The sequence below is a fragment of the Callorhinus ursinus genome, unplaced genomic scaffold (assembly GCF_003265705.2).
Source record: "Callorhinus ursinus isolate GAN/ISIS: 27379988/994484 unplaced genomic scaffold, GSC_fseal_2.0 scaffold21, whole genome shotgun sequence".
NCBI lineage: Eukaryota > Metazoa > Chordata > Mammalia > Carnivora > Otariidae > Callorhinus > Callorhinus ursinus.
Window position 1 is genome coordinate 18,053,484 of NW_027397083.1, and position 23,075 is coordinate 18,076,558.

The following is a 23,075-nucleotide window of genomic DNA, read 5'->3' on the forward strand; positions in this document are numbered from 1 at the left end:
CCAGCTACTCTACTAGTGTGGAGGAGATAGAAGATCAGTCTCAAAGGAATAAGCAGTTTGTCTGATGAAGTATTCAGTTTCTATAGAATAGAGCAACTTCAAGTTGATTACCTAAAATAGAGTTGATTAGTGCCAGAAAGTAAGAAAGAACTGCAGTTATAAATGTAGAAGGAGTGAAGGAAATAGAAAATCGTCATTAGAACAGCATAGCAATAATTACTGCAGGCAAGATCCATCAACAGAGGCTAAAATTAGTGGGTGAAAGTTTAAGGTAAAACAGCATATTTCCAGATAAGGTTTAGGAACATAAATATTCAAGTATATCTATTAGTCACCAGGGACAGTATAGTAACTTTACAGTGACGTAAGTTGGTGGATAGCATCTTAGCCAAATGATCAAAGTTAACATCACCAGTAATAAAACAAATGGACGGGGTGCCTGGGTGGCTCAGTCGTTAAGCGTCTGCCTTTGGTTCAGGTCATGATCCCAGGGTCCTGGGATTGAGCCCCAGCATCGGGCTCCCTGCTCGGCGGGAAGCCTGCTTCTCCCTCTCCCACTCCTCCTGCTTGTGTTCCTGCTCTCACTCTCTCTCTCTCTGTGTCAAATAAATAAAAAAATCTTTAGAAAAAAAATAAGACAAATGGACATATGTACCTTCTGAAATGATCTGATGATATAGACCTTTGTGACATTCTTCCCCCCAAATCCATTACCTCAGTCTAATAATGAGAAGACATTAAAGATCCAAATTGAGGGATATTGTACTGATGAGTTTTCTTCAAAAGTTTCAAGGTCTTGAAAGGAAATACTGATCAACTATCACAGATTAGAGAAGACAAAGGAGACACGGTAACTAAATGTAGTATGGTATCCTGGATTAGATCCTGGAAGAGAAAAAGGACATTAGTGGAAAACCTGATGAAATCCGAATAAAGCCCAAGTATAGCTAATAGTATTGCACCAACGTTAAATTCTTAGTTTTGATAATCATACGATGGTTATGTAAGATGTTAACATAAAGGGTAACTCGATGAAACTCTCTAGTATTTTCACAGCTCTTCTATAAATCTAAAATTGTCTCAAAATAGTTAAAAAATAGAGCCGAATCTTTTGAAATTCTGAGATTTCTTACATATGATTCCAAAAAACAGCAAGGGCAGAAACTAGAGATCTACAAAAATAGCTCTAACCTTGCACTTTTGTAGAATTTTTCTGGACACTTTCTCATTTTTCAGAAATGTATTTTTCATATCACTCCCTTCACTACCTAAACAATGCCATGTTGTTCCAAGTCAGTTAATGTGTATATAAAATGTATATAGAATGTGTATATGAAAGCTGGACAAGGAGACTTTTGTAGTATAGAGTTGTCAGTAACAGATACTCCATGCCGAGTAACTTTCGGTAACTTTCTACCTTCATTTGACATATTAGTTAGGCTACTGAAATCTTCAAAATCTTCAAATAATAAATGGCCATTCCCATTTGGAAGATAAATTCCACAGAACTTGAGTTTGAAATGGATGTTAAATGACATGAAAACAGAAACAAAACTAAACACTTATAAAACAGAGTGTATATACACACGCACGCACACACACATATATATATAATTTTTTTTCTAATAAATTGTCTAGAATTTCCTTTGACAAAGGTTTAAGTTCTACCTCTCTATACTTAAAAGAGATCTCTTTGGGCCAGCTTTGTAGGGTGGGCAATTTTTGTGCCTGCAATTATCAGACAACATACAATCTTGTGCATAAATCATTGCTGCTGCAGTTAGCTCATTTACCACTCCTGCCCTGGAGACGGAGGAAGCCGCCCCTCCCTAAACAGCTGGGATGGAATTGCTAGAAGGGCCATCAGTCCCTTTTGATAAACAGTCATGGCCTCCCGCCTCTGCCAGGTGTATCTTCTTTTACAAGGATTAGGGGAGGGGCCGGGGTTGCTACTTTTAAAAATAAAAGATCCACTAAATTAGGAGAATTGATTATGTCGGATCTAAAAAAGAGTGAGATAATTGTCCTGAGGTACTTACAAACAGTCTGGGGTTTATTTTATCCTCTGATAAGCTCTTTAAACTCCACTTGGCTAAACCGACTAAAATAAGAAAAAGCAAACTGTCCTCACACTTCAAACAACTTTTGTTTTGTGGGAACAAGAAAGTCACCTCTAATTATAGCAAAGGAATGATAAACAAATCTGTCCAGTCCATTTGTTGCTTGTGTTCCTGTTGTTTATATGGTTGCCCCAATTACACTTTTGGTTTTTATCTTTGTTTACCCTGTCTCATTAGTATTTCTATCTCATTAGTATTTTTCCCGACAGAATTTTTTACTCCTCTCTCTGAGGCGTAATTGTATTATAGCAGTTTGAAGAGTCATTTGTTTTTTTCCTCGGTTATAAAATGTCTTCCGTCCATAGCATTCTGACTTCTTAAAGGGAATCGCAAAGAAAAACATTAGGGAATAAAACATACAAGATGTGACCTGGTAAATTAAAATTAAAATATACGGTATCACATAATATTTGTGCTTAAATTGTTAATGGAAACTAATTGTTCACTTGTTATGACCTATATCCTTTTGAAATATATAGTTTCTGAGTCATTAATCTGAAGCAATATTTCTTGGAAATTCATTCAGGTTTCTGCTCTATCTGAACTTTGTGGACCTCTCGTTTATTTGATGGGCATATAAAATGTAGGTGATGGACTCAGCAAGCCAAATTTCATATGGATTCAACCTCAGAGGCCAGATTCCTGGCACAAAGGAGGTTGACTAAGAGAAGTCTATTCCATTATAATATTATTTTCTGTGGAACTGAGTTTATGTGCAGTAGTTTCATTGTGTTAATTTATTTAACCAGATATGTCCTACTTAGAAAAATACCACTTACAGAATTTCAAACATATTAAAAGTCCCAATATATTTGTAGATAAGATCCACAATTTATTTTGTCCATGATGAAATAAAAGAAAAATATATAGTGGTTTTAAAATTTGAGGTCCTAAAACAGTATGAATTTCATTGTCTTTCTAGATTCAGTTTATTATTCCAACAGGCATCTGGGTTCAATGCTTGTGTAAGAGAAACTTACTTTTAAATTTTATGTAATAATGCAATGGTGAGTGAAATTAATTTCACAATATTTCTTGCTTTCTTTATAATAATCAAATATATATGGATTAATTATGACATCTGGGGATATAGTATATAAGACATGGAGGTTTGTGCTCTAAAATTTTCACTTTCCACAAAAAGTGGTAAAAGAGGCTTCTGCAGGACAAATTTCTGGCATTTTCCTTTTTAAAATCTTGTAAGATAATGTTAACATTATGAAAGTTTTTTTCAAAAATTGGAGTCATTATAAGAAACATTTTATATAAAAGTATAATAATATCTAGAATTAGATTGCACTAAGTGCTTCAGTGAATTATATACACAGCTCTTTGATCTTGGATATTTAACATTACCAAGTTAGGAGATTTAAAAAAAAAAGCCTAATGATATGGAATTGAGAAGTCGTTAATGGGAAAAAAGTTTTAAGTATTTGTCCTTTTGAAGGCAAATATATTTCTAGTATTTGCCAATTCATCAGAGGTTCAGAAACGGCAACCTGTTAGTTTCTACCACTATACTATACGTGTTCTAAAGCTTTTATGTAACTCTTGCGTTCATGATTCAAAATTCCTTAATGAACTATCCACATGTCTCCTGTATTTTTAAGATTGCCTAAAAGATAAATGATTCTGAATATAATTCATCAAAAATTGTAATTTGTAATCCTAACACCTTTTAAAAGGTACATAACTTTCACTCACACCCCAAGGGTCAATATGTTATAATTTTGTTTTACTTAAGCTTATAAGAACTCAGATAAAAATAACTGGGTTTAAATGTGGTTTCCTCTGTTTTTTAGTCTCAGAGGGGGGATTCTCTAGATTAGTTTTTTTTTCTTCCCCTGGGAAATACACAATTCTCTATGTTATGGCCATTAATGTTCAGTAATAAGTTAGTCCTCAAATACCAATAAGATGATGTGGGCTTGATGGAAGTTAAATGTCCCTAAATCCTATGAATTGATCTGCAGGAGCTGTTTTCCGCATGAGTGGTGGCTTCACCCAGGCAGATATCCGCAGAGCTACGGAGGTCAGGGTGATGGAGGAGGAGTGGGTTTGGCGGCACATATGCACTCTATTCCTGACAGTGTCTTGCTTCAGCAAAGGGAAGTGAAGCGCGTATACCATGCTCAGTGGCATTTCCAAATGTAGCTCAGCTGGGGGCCCAGGCTTATTGCATCAATGGCACATACCGGGCAAAAAAGGAAATACATAATTTTGTCAAAGTAGTAGATCACAATCTACCAATCCTTCCCTCCCCCTTCAAAATCATCACCCCCACACACTAATAGCTCTAATAGATACAGACTTTATGCATATTTCAGTCACAGCAGTATTTCTAATGCATATGTGAAAGGGCCCTTAATTTATGTCCACCAACTGTGTGGTGCCCTTCTTTTGGGTAATGTCATCATCCTAATGGTGTTTCTATTATACTCAAAGGTAGCAAATGAGGCTTATTGCAAGAAGGTAATTGATTTTCACTGAGTGAAAATGTAAATAGCTATAAGAAATCCTATGAAAGATAAGCAGTTCAAAATTGCCAGAAAAAAAATGATTTCTATACATGACTTATTGGTCCACGTATATAAAATGTTTCTTTTTTTCAAGTCGATGCCACAATAACTGTATTTCACATCATTTTATTTTAAATTGAAATAAAAATTGAAGAATTTTGATGATCTTGCCTTTACCAGTTTGACTGTGTATATTATGAAAATTATCATCTTATATGGAAGAGGGCTTCTTTTTGTCAGTGTGTCCTTGTAATAGAAACCATGTAAGTGAAATTCCTCTTATGGATGTATAAAGAGAAGTAATTCTTTTGATTTTCTGTATTAAGAAAGTATGCCATTGGTATCAATAATGTATTCTTTAAAAGAATACAAGCCAAAATCTCATTAAAAGTCAGCATAAATGTCATCAATTCAAGAAAAAAAACAAAGCTCAAAATGTGCTTTATTATTACAAAGAAAGATTAGATAGAATCACAGGGGCTTAAGAATTTGATTTGATGTAAATAAGTTATGACTGATATTTTCTCAGCAAGTAAATATAATTCTTAAAATTTATATTACCAAAAGAAAAAGTGGAGCAAAATAGAATATCCGAGACAATGAATCTATTAAATAATGCCATTATTGCTAAAATAATGCCATTTTTAAATGTACAGTAAAGAGCTCATAAAACTATTTTTGGTCCCTCCACAGGTAAAATACAGACCTTTGCACATTGCTGTTATAACCAATACTACTTATATCACCACTACGGTTTTCTGATTTTAAAAGATACCTTTTCTCTGAAGAGTCACTTCTATCAGAAAAGCAACATTTTAATCACAAAAGTCTCCCTTTTCTACTTAAGTTTGTTGTAATGGTAATTAAGCAATAGACCATTCATTTTTTTCCATTCCCCTGCCCTATCTTGCTTATGATCTGAAAAGGACTTTTATATCAGAAATTATAAAATATTTAATGAAAATGTTTTAAGTTCTTGCCTTAGAAGATGGTCACTTGGATTAACAAGAAGATATCATTTGTGTTGACCTTCGAGTTGGCAGATAGAGAGATTTGATCAATTTTATTTCTGCAGTCGAATAGGGAATGGGACAGGAAAAGCGTCCTTCCCACTGAGGAAAGTTAAGAGAAGTGATTCTTTCCTTTTACTTTCAGCATCGGCAGATGCAAAATTTTTAACATCTGTTTTATTCTTCATAACGTGTGTGACTAGAGGCAGGCCTGACGTAGCCATCAGCTCAAACAGCCGGTAGACTGAAAGCATGACTGAAAGCGTGACTTATTACAGAGTGCCATGAACAAAATATACTCTTTAATATTAATTAGTCCCCAACCAAGCCCTTTGGTTTGTTACAGTTTTAGAGTCAGACACACAGGACTCCCTAGTGATACAGAGATTTGATGAATCACTTACAGAACCATGTACAAAAATTCCATTTAGTAGAAAACACGAGCTCTAAGGAAGAAATTCAACTTTATGGGGAAAACAAGACCGTGTCTATTTATTTCATTAAGAAGGAAACATCAAATAGGTTTATCCTGGTGTGACTTTCCACATTCCAAATTTGTCATTTCATTTAAAAACCCAGGCCTTTTATTTTCTTCCCTCTGAATTTAAGTACCTCAGATTTATCATGCTGTGTGTAAATAATGAAAACAGGAATGGTTTAAAGACTACTAAACAATTAGCACATTCAGATATGAAATTGCAGTAAAGATGTTGGGCCAAGCATCAGTCACTCTATTTAGCGTATTTGATAGGGAGTATATAGCAAGGAGAGTTCTACATGGTACTGACGAATGTGGATCTGAACATTTTGAGAGGATATCTGTTTCTAATGACCTTAAAACTTTTTAGAACTTAGGACACATGTAAATTGAAACAATAAAAAAAGTGTTTGGATAACATAAAACAGTATCTCTATCATTAAAACAATCTAATACTTTTATGCATTTGTATTTTAAAATGCTTATTTTATTTTATTTTGAAAAACTGTTAAGCACTAAAAGTTCAACAATTTTTATTTGTGCTGGAAAAGAAAGCTTTATTATATGCCATTTTACAGTGTCCAAAATCTAAGATAATACTCTATTTTATAGGAATATCATTTTTATTAGTTTTTATACTAATTCCCTGCTTTGTATTATAAGAGAATAAACAATGGTGTCCCCTAGGTATGCCATTCCAAATCTCGGGTGTAGTCATGGGTGCAATTTTCTTTAAGACTGAGATGAGAATACTGTTGGCAGTATGTAACTGTAGTTCAGTCCTGAATCCTGGAAACTTTAATTCAGGTGCATTGTGGGCACATAAAATTTGAGTTCAAATGCTTTTAAGAAGTCATGCCATTTTGTCGTTTGACACTAATTTTCAACCCAGCATGCTTTAGCAATGACTGAAATTAGTTCCAAGTGAATTACAGCTAAGCTATTTTCTACCATCTAGAAGAAATTTTTTATGCCAACTGAGTCAAGAGAGGTTTTTGAAATTTTGTTTAGTATGTATTATGGTATGGATTTCATCAGTGTAGACAAGTGTCCTGATTATATACTCCATTGAGATGTCACTGAATTGCTTTTTTGCTAATACTGTTCAACCCTAAATTTATTCTTACTGGTCAGAAGACATATTACTTACAATTCTCTGCTTTCTTTCCAAGTCATCAACATGTGTTATTTCTGTGAAGTCGATGAGACAGATACTGACCCATTGGAAGCTGGACTAAAACCAGCAACTGATTTTCCTCATGACAGTAATTACCATCAAATATGTCTTCTAGCTCCCAAATTTGAAAAAGTGTTCTGTAGGGGTGTGTATCATAATTCAACCTCTGTGTCCTGAACACATAGTGGAGACTCAAATTTTTATGAAAGTTGGAGGCAGAGTATTTAGGCAACATGACTATCATGAGGCGATAACATTTGACCATAAGGAAAAGAAGTTTCTAGGCCTTAAATAAAATTGAAGCCTAAGCAAATGAAAATGAATTTCTATGGATCTATTTGAGTATTTTGAATTTTCAGGTCATTTCTTTTAGTCTCAAAAACAAAAGGGATCCATGGTAGATAAAGATTTGATTTGACCTCCACATTTTACAAAGGGTACAAATGATGTTGGTTTAGTTAGTCTTCATGTAAATAACTAACTACAGGGTGATGGAAAATATAGGAAATATATAATCAAATTTAAGGTATTAAATTCAAACTATGAAGATCAAAACAATAGTGAAATATATAGTACTGCATTGCTGTGGAAAAAATTCAAGGTTGTTGTGCTTCAAGGATTAAAACATAACAACAAATTATACCAAATAAATTAAGAAAGTTCCTCAAAATGGCTTTTACTTGAATAAGATTTTTCCCATCAAAAAGGCGAGAGTCTCCTAATTTGATGAAAAGTTCAACATTAAGATATGAAGATAGTTTTCCTTTAACATTTTTTAAAACCTTCCATTGTGATAATTCATATGCTTTAAAACTATACTGATCAAATGGTTGAAGTACATAAATAAGTAATAAAAAGCACATCAAAGTAGTTATGACGAGACAGCCAGATGGCAGAGAATTGCAGTACTTGCTGTAATTTTATCAAAATTACTATTGTCATGGCATGTTAGTTTTCATAAGAATTTGTACAGTCACTGATCTCATACAGACAAATTAATTTCAGGTTCTCTCATGTGTAGTCACATAACAGCTATACTTGAGCACGCACAAAAGAAAATTAAATAATCATAGTCACATAAACTTGAAAAGCAGCACAATATCTTAAGTTTACTATTCCATAACGTCTTGGGATCAGTGATCATTTCTGTTATGTTAGACTCAAATTGATCTACAGTAGTACAGCCATTATGTAGTTTCTGCTATGTTTAGTCGTCATTATATAAAGGTACTGTGTCATGTATTCTATTAGTGAAGAATTGTTATTAAGGCAGTAATGTTGTAATTCCTACATTTATGGCTTTTCTTCAAGTTTCATTCTTTTATCTCTTTTATGTCTAAAGGGATAACAGAGCTTTTTATGCTTCCCTTTAAAGATAAATACAGATATGAATCCTCAGCAGTTAATGAGTTTAAATGATATTTGAATTAAGAATGTTCATTACAGGTTTCAAACATTCTCCCTCATTTCTTTGTCACAGAATTATGAAAAGAAAACTTGAGGCTGTGCATTATATGTACCTCTGTTGTTCATATCCAACCAACAAGTTTCAATTCTAAAGGCTCCTTCCTAAGTTCATTTATTTTTATTCTCTCATTTCATAGCCCAATTCTTTCTACCGTGCTATATCCCACTGTGTATCGGATTTGGTGCATCATCAATGTACACTAGGCCTCAGTTTCCTTATGACATGGGTGTTTATCTGCTGTATTTACTTCATAGACATTGGAGGTTTTGCTGAGAACTTCATGTTCATCAAAGTAGGCTTCAGTTTTTATGACCTTAAAATGGGAAAGACAAACATTTTCAGTAACTATTTCAATGACCTCAAACAAATTATTCAAGCAAGTATAAAGTATATCACCTGGCAAAATGATGGCAGTCATAAATATCTTAGGAAAAGTCCCGTTAGGTATTTTAATCCTTTATTCTTTTTCCACAAAAAAAAAAATGCTGTAATCAGCTTTACACTAAAGAGAAAGAGTTGTTTTAATTCACTGAATTTTAGTTATCTGTGCTTAAGTACTCTGTGGTTTAAATGTACGTATAGCTTATATTTCATGATACTGTTTTCATATTAAAAGTAATACATGTTTTAGAAATCTCAAATGTGTAAATTTTTTTTCTTAAAATATATAAGCTATGGGAAAAAGTTATGCATTTTAGAATGTTGTGGCTTTTTCAAATTTGAGTTTGCACTTACTCTCCTGGCTTTTTCTCAGTAGTCGAGATGGGAGCTTTAACAACATCTATCTTTGGGGAGAGGTTGTAAACAGGAGTGCCCATGAAAGCAATGCTCCATACATGTTCTATGATAGTCTTACATGTTCCTTTTCTCTGTAAGATACTGTCATGTTATTTCTCAAATACCTTACTTGAAATTACTATAGATAACATAGTTATACTCGGGATTATGAAGACTTTACATTTGGTGAAATGTCTCTGAGTTATATTACTAAGGTGGTAGCTTTAAAAATTAAGTGACACACTAGGAGTTTATAATCAAAATGTTAATGGAAATGGAGATAAAGATATTCATTGCAGCATTATTAATGCTAAGAAAGACAGGGAAGCAAGGTATCTGACCATGGGAGCATTGCTAAGTGGACTGCATTTCATCTATGGACTATTATGAAACATTAAGCATTTTTCCATAGTTTTTCATAGCACAGAAACTCGCTTATGCTATAATTTTAACTAATAATAATATATTACAAAATGTATATACATGTCATCTAAATATGTTTTAAAAAATCTAGAAATGAGTATTTTAAAAAGACAGTCTGAAAATTTGTTATGCTGTTAAGGTGGTTGTCTATGGGTGCTAGGATTGTGCAGATTCTTTTCTGATTCCTTATATGTTTTCTATATTTTCCTAGTATTTTATAATAAATGTGTCATTTTCTTATAATGTGGGAAAAAAGAATAAATGGAAAAAAGTACACATAACATATAAGAATTTAAAATATCACATGTAATTCCAATCCCACTGTATACTTTTATTTTTCAACTAGCAATAATTGTGCCTTGGATAAACCTCATTGGCTATGATACTGCCACTGCGCAAATATCATTGTTGTACTTTCTACACGGTAATATTTACTTTTACATGTCTTTACTCCTTAAGATTGTGAGTGTGAGTTCAGAGACTGTATCCCTCATTCCTAGCATAGGCGCAGCAGATAAAAGTTGCCTAGTACGTTTTCAGTGAATGGGTGTGTGATATTTTATAGGAATACCTGTCTTTACATAGTTGAAATTTATTTTCCTATTACTTTTGTTCTGCTTTTTCTACTTACCGTGACTGCATAATGCTTTTGCATGACTTTGCATAAACTTCATAATGATAATCTCAATGTTGTTATAATATTCTATGGGATTAAAAATCATTATCCTAGAGATGGATATTTCAGTTATTTCCTATTCTTGTTATTATGGACAGAATTGCAGTGAATATTCTCACTCAGTTACCTTTATGTTTCTTTCCAACTATTTCTTAAGATAAACTTCTAGGACATTACTGTTTCTTCAGAAGGTATGACCATCTTTATAATACTTGCTTACTTGCTATACATTGCTCTATTGTATTGCCTATTGGTAATACAACCAGCAATGAGTGAGTATATTGATTTCTTTATTACATTCATCTGAATTGAGTATTAAGTTTAGATATTTTTATTGCATTTAGTGGATCTTTTAAAAAATCCAGGTTGCAAAAAAAAAAAAATCCAGGTTGCTTTAATTTGCATTTATTTGATTACAACTTCCCTTGTTTCAGTTTTCTAATCATTTTTTTACTTTATATGAATAGTCTGCTTATATCCTGTGCTCATTTGGAGATTTTGAAATTTTTTTTAAAGATTTTATTTATTTATTTGACAGAGAGAGACACAGCAAGAGAGGGGACACAAACAGGGGGAATGGGAGAGGGAGAAGCAGGCTTCCCGCGGAGCAGGGAGCCCGATGCGGGGCTCAATCCCAGGACCCTGGAATCATGACCTGAGCCGAAGGCAGATGCTTAACGACTGAGCCACTCAGGCGCCCCTGGAGTTTTTGAAATTTTTAAAACTGCATTTGAAAACACTGATTATACATTAGAGAAAAACCCATTGCATGTTGTATTTGATGCAAATAATTTTTCCAATATGTGATTGTTCCTTTAATTTTACAATATTTCAATATACAAGAGTTTAAAATTTATATATTCTAATCCATTGACCTTTTTTCATGTGGTTGTTTTACTGCTGAAAATGAGCAGCATTTTTCGATACAGCACAATGATGTACATTGTCAATCTTGTACAAATATGACTCATTTGTATGTAATTCATTATTATGAAGTACAATTATGTGTTTCTGGGTTAGGTATTTGGGCTGATTGTTTTCCTCTTTGGATTTTCTCTTTCTGTGTCTCTCTTCTTTGTTCTGCCCTTCCCTTCCCGTCTGTCTTGACTTTTCTTGCACTTACTAAGTGTCTTCCTCGCTGTTCCTTGCTCCGCCATGAGGTTTTGCTTGCCTGTGATGGAACTGAGACAGCAGCCAATTACCATATTGTACTGCTGTTCATATCCTACTGTGATCTCTTGGTTTAAATGTCTAAGAAATATCAAGCCTTTGTGTTAATCAGAAATCAGTTCGTATATTATACATGTATGCATACATGTGGATAGATGCATGTATTTTGAGGAAAGACAACACAAATCTAATGATAAACTTCTTTGTCCGTAATTATAAACTAAGGCCGGGACTTGCCTCGCATCTGGACAGCTGGACATGAGACTGAAGACTAGATTGCTTCCCAGCCATGCAATTACCTCCATTCTTGGGACAAAGTCTATTGTTTATTGATCTTGATCCTTCCTTAAAGTGGAGCCTTTGCTGTGTGGTACTGATGAGCTAATGCTGCTTTTGGATTCTCACACTCTGAGTGACTCAAGGAGCCTCCTCTTAGCTCATTGAAAGGTTGTTGTGATGGATGAATGATTGTTAAAATCTATAAAAGTCACACTGTCTGCCTTCTAGGGCATCATTCATCCAATCCTTCACCTAGTCATTTTTGAGTCCCTATTATGGGTGTAGGACCAGGGCCCAACAAAGTTAGGAGAAAACATATTTCCTGCTCTTGAGGTACTTATAATCTAGCTTGGGAGACAAAATGTGTGTGTGTGTGTGTGTGTGTGTATGTGTGTATAATACATATAATATATATGTATAACATATATAATATATAATTGGAAAAAATAAAAAAGATAACATGAACTAGTTGTTAGATAAACAAGAGAGACTATAAGGGTGCAGATCTCTATATAGAGTTTAACATTAGGGATAGCAGTCTAAAAACAGGGTGGCATCAGTTAGAGAAGGTTTTATGGGTTGAATTGTATTGCAAAAAGGTATGTTGAAGTTCTAACCCCCCAGTTCCTGTGAATGTGACTTTATTTGGAAATAGAGTCTTTGCAAATGTAATCAAGTTGAAATGAGGTCATAGTTAATTAGGGTGGGCCTAATTAGTTAATTAGAACACAAAAATGACTGATGTCCTTCTAAGAAGACAAGAAGAGACAAAGACACAGATACACAGCGAGGAACTTTGTGATGATGGAGGCAGAGACTGAAGTGCCCTAGCTGCAAGGAATGCCCGAGATTGCCAGCAAACCACCAGAAGCTAGGAAGTGGCAAGAAAGCATTCCCCTCTACAGGTCTGGGAAGGAGCATCGCCCTGTTGACAGTTTGATTTCAGACTTTCAGCCGCCAGAAGGGAGACAGTTGTTTACATTTCTGTTGTTTTTGCCCCTCGGAAGGTGGATGTGAGGCTGTGCTCTAATTCTTTTTTTTTTTTTTTTAAGATTTTATTTATAATTTGGCAGAGAGAGACACAGCGAGAGAGGGAACACAAGCAGGGGGAGTGGGAGAGGGAGAACCAGGCTTCTCGCTGAGCAGGGAGCCCTATGAGGGGCTCGATCCCAGGACCCTGGGACCATGACCTGAGCCACCCAGGTGCCCCATAAGGCTGTGCTCTTAAATGAAAGGGATTCAGATTGACAAAAAAAGAGGGCTACCTGGTGAAGGAAACCTCATTAGCAAGGGTAGGAATGCATTTATAGGGACTGTAAATGATGGCTGGACTGATGATCTCTGAGACTAGTGCAAGGTAATTCGAGCTGGTAAAACAGATCCAACTGATGGAAGGCCTTTAATAACTTAGGGAAGAATTGACACATTTTATTCCCTCATGCATACATTCAACATTTACTAATTATTTTCTGTGCATCTCATTAGTAACAGGAAGCCACCTTGGTTCCCAAAGTTATTCAAGAGTAAAGCTGTTGGGAAGCACTTTCTATGCTTTTATTTTCTCCTCACCACCAAATTTTAAAAATTTTTTTCATTTTTTAAATATTTTATTTATTTATTTGAGAGAAAGTGAGAGGGAGACAGCACAAGTGGGAGGGGCAAGAGAGAGGGAGAGACAGAATCTCAAGCAGACTCCACACTGATCATGGAGTCCAATGTGGGGCTCGATCCCAGGTCCCTGAGATCATGACCTGAGCTGAAACCAAGTGATGGACACTTAACCGACTGTGCCATCCAGGCGCCCCCCAAATTAATTATTTTTAAATAGGTAGTTCACATCGTTCAAAAATAAAAGTTTCAAACAGGTGTATATTAAACTTTCCTATCTACTACTGCCCCCTACCTTCCCTACCAGGCCAGTCCCACACTCACCAAGCAATTATTCCTATTAGTTACCTGTTGATCTTTCCAGAGATTTTTTTTATGCATAAACAGAGAGATATGAATATGTACCTCGTTCCCTTTACACAAATGGTAATATTCCATATACTGTTTGCATTTTGCTTTTTTTCACTTAACCACATATGTTTGGGATTTTTCTGTAGCAGTATAAAAAATGTACTCCTTCATTTTTCTTGATGTATATTTTTCCATTTTGTGGATGTACCATAATTTCAGTTGCTTTCAGCTGCAGGACATTTAGATTGTTTCTAACTTTTTACTTTTAAAATCAGTGCTACAATGATTAACTTTGTACTTAGTTCATTGCACATATGTGTAAATATATTGGGATACATTTCTCTAAAGTAAATGGGATAAGGCAAACATTTTTTCAAGTAGATGGGATAAGGTGTCTAAGTAATTTTTATAGATATTGTCAAAATGTTCTCTAAAGAGACTACACAATTGGCACATTCTCCAGCAACATATGAAAGTGCCTGCTCCATATATAACTTTGATAATATGAAATATTATAAAACTTTGAACCTTTGCCACTGGCAAGGTGAAAAATGATCTTTTGATGTAATTTTAATTTGCAATCCTATTATTTTAAATGAATTTGATCATTTTCATATGTTTAAATTAAGTTTCCCATTCTTTGAACTGTTAATATCTTTGCCTAGTTTTCTACTGAGATTTTGCTATTTTCTTATAGATTTGCAAGAGTTTTTTTATATATTGGGAAAACTGCCCTTTGTGATTTGAGTTACAAAATTTTTCCCAGATTATGGTTTCTCTTTTGACTTTACTTGTGGAATTATCCATGCAAAAATTTACTTGAGAGTGAGAAAGTTTTTCCCTACTTTTTTACCTTAAAAAATCATATAAGATATGGTGCCTGACTGGCTCAGGTGATGGAGCATGCAACTCTTGATCTCGTAGTCATGAGTTCAAGCCCCATGTTGGGCATGGAACCTACTAAAAAAAATTATAAAAGAATCTGAAAGATATTTTCAAGTTATACATTTAAAGTGATGAAAATGGAGAAAGAGAAGTGGCCAAAGATTACCTCTACATTTTTGAGTTCAGGAGTCTGGGAGATTGGGAGTCTAGAATTGATCTAATGACTGGAGACAAACATTTCTGTCTTTTCTAATGTATTTCTCCTCCTCCTCCTCCTTCTTCTGTATTTTGTAACAGTTGTTTTGAGTATGGGTTCTGTTTTTCTAGAATTTTCTAGAGCAGCAGAGATGTGGAAGCTATATTTATGAGAACAAAATTAAATTACCTGGGAAATCATTATTCAGTGAAAGACAATTATAGTTTAAAAATAGTGTTCCAAAGGGTCTGTGAAGTTGTCTGGCTTTGGGGGTTGAGAGAATGAATGAGAACCAAATGTTTTATTCATTGATGTTACAGATGAAGATTTCATTTCTTGTATTTTCTTCATTCATATATTCAAATGGCAGTACTTATTGAGTGTTATCATTTACCAGATGTTACCAGTGCTGTGGCTTCAGCAATGAAAAACAGCAGCAAAGCTCACGTCCTGCTATAATTTGCTTGGTATTTGGAGAGTAAAAAATTAACATGTTCACCAGTTGTGATATGTCCTATGAAGGAGTTAAAAGGGAGATGGAATCAAGAGTACTGGGGGGGGGGTACTGCTGCTTTAGGTAGTATAGTAGGGAAAGTTCCTTGAAAAGGGGAGATTTGAACTGATAAATTGTGGGTGGTGCAAAAACAGAATGGGGGTGGGAGCCAGAGACAGACGGTGGGAGTGAAAATGTGCTCTGGGCAGAGTTTAGCGAAGAGCCTAAGGCAAGAAAGAGCTTTGTTTCTTCTAAAAACAGAAAAGCTGAAGATCTGGCTAGAGCAGAAAGAGCTAGTGGGAGGGAGAGCAATAGAGCTGAGGCCAGAGATCTGAGTCTTGTAGAACCTGGTGAAGATTTGAATTTGATTTTACTTTAAGAACAAAGAAAAGTATTTAAAACATAATCGGTTTTCATTTTTAACATATCACATCAATTACATTGTAACACCATGTGAGAAATGATGTAATTTGATAGTGGAAAAAATCTGAAAAAATACTTTTTCTTTTTTGCCACCATCGTTGACAACTTTAAACACCCCCCATTCAATCCTCATATTCTTTGTCTCATGGCCCTGTTTATTTCTCCATAGAATTTATCTCAATCTGTGGGGCGCCTGGGTGGCTCAGTCGGTTAAGCATCTGCCTTTGGCTCTGGTCATGATCCCAGGGTCCTTGGATTGAGTCCAGCATCGGGCTCCTTGCTCGGCGGGGAGTCTGCTTCTCCCTTCCCCACTCCCCCTGCTTGTATTCACACTCTAGCTCTCTTTCTCTGTCGAGTAAATAAATAAAATCTTTAAAAAGAAAAAAAGAATTTATCTCCATCTATAAACATGTTATATACTTTATCCTCTTCGTTCTTAAAATTTTTCCCTTCAAAGAACCTTTATCTCCACCAACTTCGGCTATCCATTTGCCCTCCCACACTTTGGCTATAATCTTGAAGTCTATCTATTTCCAAAAACTGAATAATAATAATGATAATAATGACAATAGCACCTACCATTTATTGAGCTCCTTCTGTATATCTGAGCAGTTATACCTGTCCAGCTCTTTCTATAAAAACCGCACACCTCAACGAGGCCGTGTTATTGTAACTCCCATTTGGTAGACAAGGTTATGTAACTTTCTAAGGTCACAAAACAACTGGCCAAGTCAGGACTCAACTCTGGGTATGACCGATAAGAAAACCTGTAAATTTGCTTCGTAAAGCATCTCCCCACACATCTCCTATTTCATCTTTTGTATTTCCCATCACATGAGGAGCCCTCCGAGGTCCTCCTCTGGTTCCCTGGTCTCATCCTTCTTCCATTTCAGCACAGCCTTCCCTGGGTCCCTCACCTCTAAAACCTACACCAGTAAGAAAACTCTTACAAAAGCTCCTTTGCCAATATCCTGGAATTCTCCAGCCTCTTTATTTCTCTATGCCCTCTGTCTAATTTCTCTCTAACTCTTGAATTAGAGAAAAAAATATGCTAAATACCTTCCACCGCAGTTCATGCTGTCCAAACTCATCTAAGCAGGGCTCAGGAAAATGTTCTTCACGTCTCAGGGTCTTCCTAACAAATTTCTCCCAGTAGCTTTTGCAAACCTTTTTCTCACTTCTCAATTGTCCAGTTCTTTCTGCCGCATTGTTAGTACTGTAGTGACTACCTCACTGTGAGCTGTAGTTTCCTCCCCTGCTCCAATGAGATGGAGAGGTGTAGCACATGGGGTTGTTGCAAAGAGGAAATGAGGGACCTCAGAAGAATACAGGGTGTCTGGCACTTATGAGCTTAATAATGTTCACTAGATCTGTGTTAAATCTCAGTGAACATGTCTCTTACTCAAAGAGTGAGATTCTCATCTTTTCTAGCTCATGGAAACCGTCCGCTTCCTCTCCATCTCAAAACACACTTAAAAACACAGAAATATATTTTATTTTCTTTTTAAAAAAGATTTTATTTATTTATTAGAGAGAGAGAGAGAAATCATGAGTCAGGTGGAGGGACAAAGGGAAAGGGAGAGGAAGAAGCAGACTCCCCGCTGAGCAGGGAGCCCAACACAGGGCTCCCTCCCAGGACTCTGGGCTCATCACCTGAGCTGAAGGCAGCTGCTTAACTGACTGAGCCACCCAGGCTCCCCTTGAGCTTATTTATTAAAAAAATTAATGCTCTCTGATAAATTTCTAAGATCAAATGATAGACATTAGGGTAGTTGAAACTTTGCTAGCCAAATTTTTTTTTTTTTTTTTTTTTAGATTTTATTTATTTATTTGACAGAGAGAGATACAGCGAGAGAAGGAACACAAGCAGGGGGAGTGGAGCAGGCTTCCCGCTGAGCAGGGAGCCTGATGCAGGGCTTGATCCCAGGACCCTGGGACCATGACCTGAGCTGAAGGCAGACACTTAACGACTGAGCCACCCAGGCGCCCCTTGCTAGCCAAATATTAACAAAAAAAATAATTGGTGATGAGCTTCAAAATTGAAAAGATGATTTAGTATGTTTAGCCAATGATATATTTCTTCCACTTGTATCTATATTTTTTGAAGAAGTTTGATTTTAGGTGTAATAATCCTTAAAACCAAGTTATAAATCATCTGCAGTTAAAAGGAGACTATGAATCTCTGTGATACCAAACTAAGATTGTCACAAATAATGAAGCATATCCTCTCTTATTGGTTAGACAAAAATCATATTTTAATGATAATTTAATGAGAGAAGAAAGATTTTAAACCATTAATAAATAAAATAACTACTTAAAATACTGTTTTATTCTTTTGCTAATCATTTTTTTAAAAGATTTTATTTATTTATTTGACACAGAGAGAGAGAGAGCACAAGCAGGGGGAGCAGCAGAGGGAGAGGGAGAAGCAGGCTTCCCGCAGAGCAGGGAGCCCAACAGGGGGCTTGATCCCAGGACCCTGAGATCATGACCTGAGCAGAAGGCAGACACTTGACTGACTGAGCCACCCAGGCACCCCTTGCTAATCATTTTTTATTTGTACTTTTTGTATATAGTATATCTATGTCGTACATTCAATATTCTGCATATTATACAATAATACATGTATATGTTAATGAATAAACACATATACACATTCAGGGGTGCACACTAAATTTTTAAATTATGGAAGTATACAATCAAACAATGTCAAAATTAGAGTATAAAGTTTGAATTCTATGACATGACATTTCAGGTTCATCTTTCACTATTTTTCCTACACTCAGCCATATACAGCAACTAACAGAAAATTGATATGCTAGTGGTTCCCAAACTTGTGTGCATATTAAAATCACTTCGGGGTCCTTCTCAAAACCCAGGCCACCTCGGACAATTAAATCTCATTCTCTAGGAATGGGACATGGGCAGCCCTATATTTTAAGTTTCCAAAGTGATTTCAATTGCAGGCAAGTTTGGGCACCATTGACGTATGCCTTAATGTTTCAAGCCTAGGGGCCTTTGTCCATGTGATCCCTCCCACTATCCCTTGTCCATTGAATGAACTCCTCCTCTACTCTTCATTAAAAACCCAATTCAAATGCCCATCTTTGAACCTTCTTTAATGCCACCCACCCTAACCTAAGTCACATAGCCAAGTAATCCATTTTCAGTTTTTGCATGATACTTTTTACTTTTTATTTTTGTTTTTTTATTCCAGTGTAATTAACATACAATGTTATATTAGTTTCAGACATACAATATAATGATTCAACAATTCTATATGTTTTTCAGTGCTCATCCAGGTAAATTACTTTTCACCCATTCCCCACCCCCAACCTACTTCCCCTCTGGCAACCACCAGTTTCACAACCACCAGTTTGTTCTCTGTATTTAAGAACCTGTGTTTTTGTCTCTTTTTCTCTTTGTTCATTTGTTTTATTTCTTAAATTCCACATTTGAGTGAAATCATATGGCATTTTTCTTTCTCTGACTGACTTACTCACTTAACATTATATCCTATAAGTCCATCCATGTTGTTACAAATGGCAAGATCTTATTGTTTTTATGGCTGAGTAATATTCCATTGTATATATATACCACCTCTTCTTTATCCATTCACCTATGGATGAACACTTGAGTTGCTTCCATATCTTGGCTATTATAAATAATGTTGTAGTAAACATAGGGGTCTATACATCTTTTTGAATTATGTTTTCGTTTTCTTTGTTTAAATAACCAGTAGTGGAATTATTGCATCATATGGTATTTCTATTTCTAATTTTTTGAGGAACCTCCATACTGCTTTCCAGAACGGCAGCACCAATTTGCATTCCCACCAACAGTGCACAAAGGTTCCTTTTTCTCCACAACCCCACCAACACTTGTTATTTCTTCTGTTTATGATTCTAGTCATTTTGACAAATGTAAAGTGAAATCTCATTGTGGTTTTGATTTGCATTTCCCTGATTATTATGGATACTGAACCTCTTTTTTTTATATCTGTTGTGTTATGTCTTCTTTGGACAAATATCTATCAGGTCCTCTGCGCATTTTAATTGGATTATTATTATTGTTATCTTTGGCTGCTGAATTGTATGAGTTCTTTATATATTTTGGAAATTAACCAAAATAAAAAGCTTCTGCACAGTGAAGAAAACCATCAACAAAACAAAAAGGCAACCTACTGAATGTAGAAGATATTTGCAAATGATATATGTGATAAGGGGTTAACATAACACTTTATATATGATTCACCTTCTGTATTCCAGTTCTTTATTTATATGTCAGTCTCCTCCATGTAAATGATTTTATAGATGTCACTGCATTAAACATCTTATAATGAAAAACATGGCAAACACAGCAATTTAGCACAAACACTTCATGGTAGCCTTAAGATCTGAGAATTAATAGGAGAAAGATACATTCCTCTCCTGCCATTTGAGGGAAATCTAATACTTTTTGTTATGCTACTCTCCTTTTCACCATTGATTTGAGGAATTTAAAGGAGCCACCATTTATTTTGCACTTTCCCTATGCCACATGTGCATTGTCTCATTTAATCATTATTACCACTCTTTAAGGAAGGTATTATTGTTCCCATCTTACGACCAAAGAAACTGAGGCTCATAGAAACTAGATGACCAACACAGGTCATTCAGTTAAAATGTAACAGAGATGGGATTAAAACCCAACCTCTCTCTCTCTACTATATTTCAGTTTTTTTTTTTTTTTACTTCAAAAATATCAATATCTAGGGGCACCTGGGTGGCTCAGTCATTAAGTGTCTTCCTTCAGCTCAGGTCATGATCCCAGGGTCCTTGGGATTGAGCCCTGCGTCAGGCTCCCTGCTCAGCAGGAAGCCTGCTTCTCTCTCTCCCACTCCCCCTACTTGTGTTCCCTCTCTCACTGTCTCTCTCTCTCTGTCAAATAAATAAATAAATTTTTTTTAAAAAATGTCAATATCTAAATGCAGTTTGCCATAATAAAAGATGTTTAAGAACGTAGAGGGCTTTTTTAAATGAGTACATCTTTTTGACTTTTGCTTGCATAATAGACCTTTAATAATTTAAGTTGTCTTGATCAGTTCATGTTCTCAGAATCTTTGTGGTCTTGCTTCTTAATTTCTACCACGAAAGTCTCCAAGGGCTCTTTACACAATGGCTGACATCCACTTGGCTTCACCTACCTGGAAATCCATTTGTACCCTAACTTTGACTCCAGTATTGATTAAGACACACTACAGATAACGATTTCTTCTGAGTACTGACATTACAAAACATATTATTTAGGATGTGTACATCCTTTTTTCCAAACTGTCACACTCATATCCTTGAAATAACAATCCTTTTCCCCCAAAATTTCTGCAATTATCTTTTAAGTAGAGTTCAAGCATACATAAGTCATTTCAGAAGGTCATGACGGAAAGGCAAAACCCATAAATATGGTAAGAAAAATATAGCTCTTATTTAAAACCCATGCAGTCAGATGGCTTTGTTGCTATCAGGAAAATGTCAGAGGGAAAGAAGATCAACAAGAGAAAAGGAAAATTAAGCATGTAATAACATAAGCAGCTGGAGAAAAGGAAACAGAAGAACAGCTGATGAGTAGGAGAAGAGGAAAAAATGAAGTATTTCAGTGAAAACCCATTATTACTGGGAAAAATTTTTTTAAAAGATTTTATTTATTTATTTGACAGAGAGAGAGAGATCACAAGTAGACATATAGGCAGGCAGACAGAGGGAGAGGGAGAAGCAAGCTCCCGCTGAGCAGGAAGCCCGATGTGGGGCTTGATCCCAGGACACTGGGATCATGACCTGAGCCAGAGGCAGATGCTTAACTGACTGAGCCACCCAGGTGCCCCAGGAAACAATTTTTAATATGGCTAAAAGTCTGCTTAGCAGGAAGAAAATAACTTAGCTACATTACCAAAAAAAAAAAAAAAAAAAGAAAAAGAAAAAAAGGAAATTCTGGTGTCTTAAATACAGCTAATGTAGAATTAAGAAAGGGAGGATGTAAGATGCTTCTTAAACTTTAGGATAATGAATGAGTTTTAAATCGCAATTGAGAAATACCTTAACCATAGTTTTCATCTAGAATATGGGAATATTGGTGGGTAGAAGATGAATAAATCTTAAGTCAGTTTTCCTTAAAAGCAGTGCTTGTGAAAAACTTAATACCACCGATTCCACTCCTTATGGTGGTGCCTCCATCTGATAGGTTGATGGTTATGAAGGTTTATAGTGAGGACAGTGATTATTAAACATCATGGAATAAAAATAACTGGCATATCAAATAGATAAATTTAGCAGCAGGCTTTAAGTTGGTTTTGAATAAAGTGCTATGTTGTTCCTGAGTAAAAAATTACCCTAAATTGACTTAGTCCATTTTTGCTGCTATAACAAAATACCAAGGACGGGGTGGCTTATAAGCAACAGAAATTTATTTCTTACATTTCTGGAGGCTGGAAGTCCAAGATCAGGGTGTCAGAATGGTCAGGCGAGAGACCTCTTCCAAGTCACAGGCTTCTCATTGTATCTACGTGGTGGAGGAGGTTAGGCAGCTCTGTGTGGTCTCTTTCAGAAGATCACTAATCTTGTTCATGAGGGTTCTGCCTTTATGACCTAATCACTTCCTAACTCCCTATCCTATTTTTCAGGCTCATTTGGGGATGAAAATGAAAGCACCAATAGCACTATTCTATCAAAATATGAAAATTTCAAGGATATAGTTAATTATATGCATATTCAGGGTGTGTGTGTGTGTGTGTGTGTGTGTGTGTGTGTGTGTGTGTCCTTCCTAGATAAATATCCAATTATATGTAAATATCAGTAAAAGAATTGTTCTATAGTTTTCAAAGCCATGCTGGCCTGACATTGTTTTCGGTAATGTTCTCTTACTTTCCTGTGAATACAATCTACTGTGTATATGAAAGAGCAGGTAAAAATCTGTAGGCCCTTTATTTTTATTTTTAATGGTAAAATAATTAAAATACTTTAAAAAAAACAAAGTGGCCATGAAGATAT

General features: G+C 35.4%; 1 protein-coding gene and 1 pseudogene across 1 annotated transcript in view; one reads left to right on the forward strand and one right to left on the reverse strand.

Annotated features, from left to right (window-relative positions):
* DCDC1 (doublecortin domain containing 1) overlaps positions 1 to 23,075 on the forward strand; it is a 464,395-nt gene that overhangs the window by 310,608 nt on the left and 130,712 nt on the right. The window lies entirely within an intron of this gene.
* On the reverse strand, positions 10,244 to 10,375 carry LOC112829830 (U4 spliceosomal RNA; annotated as a pseudogene).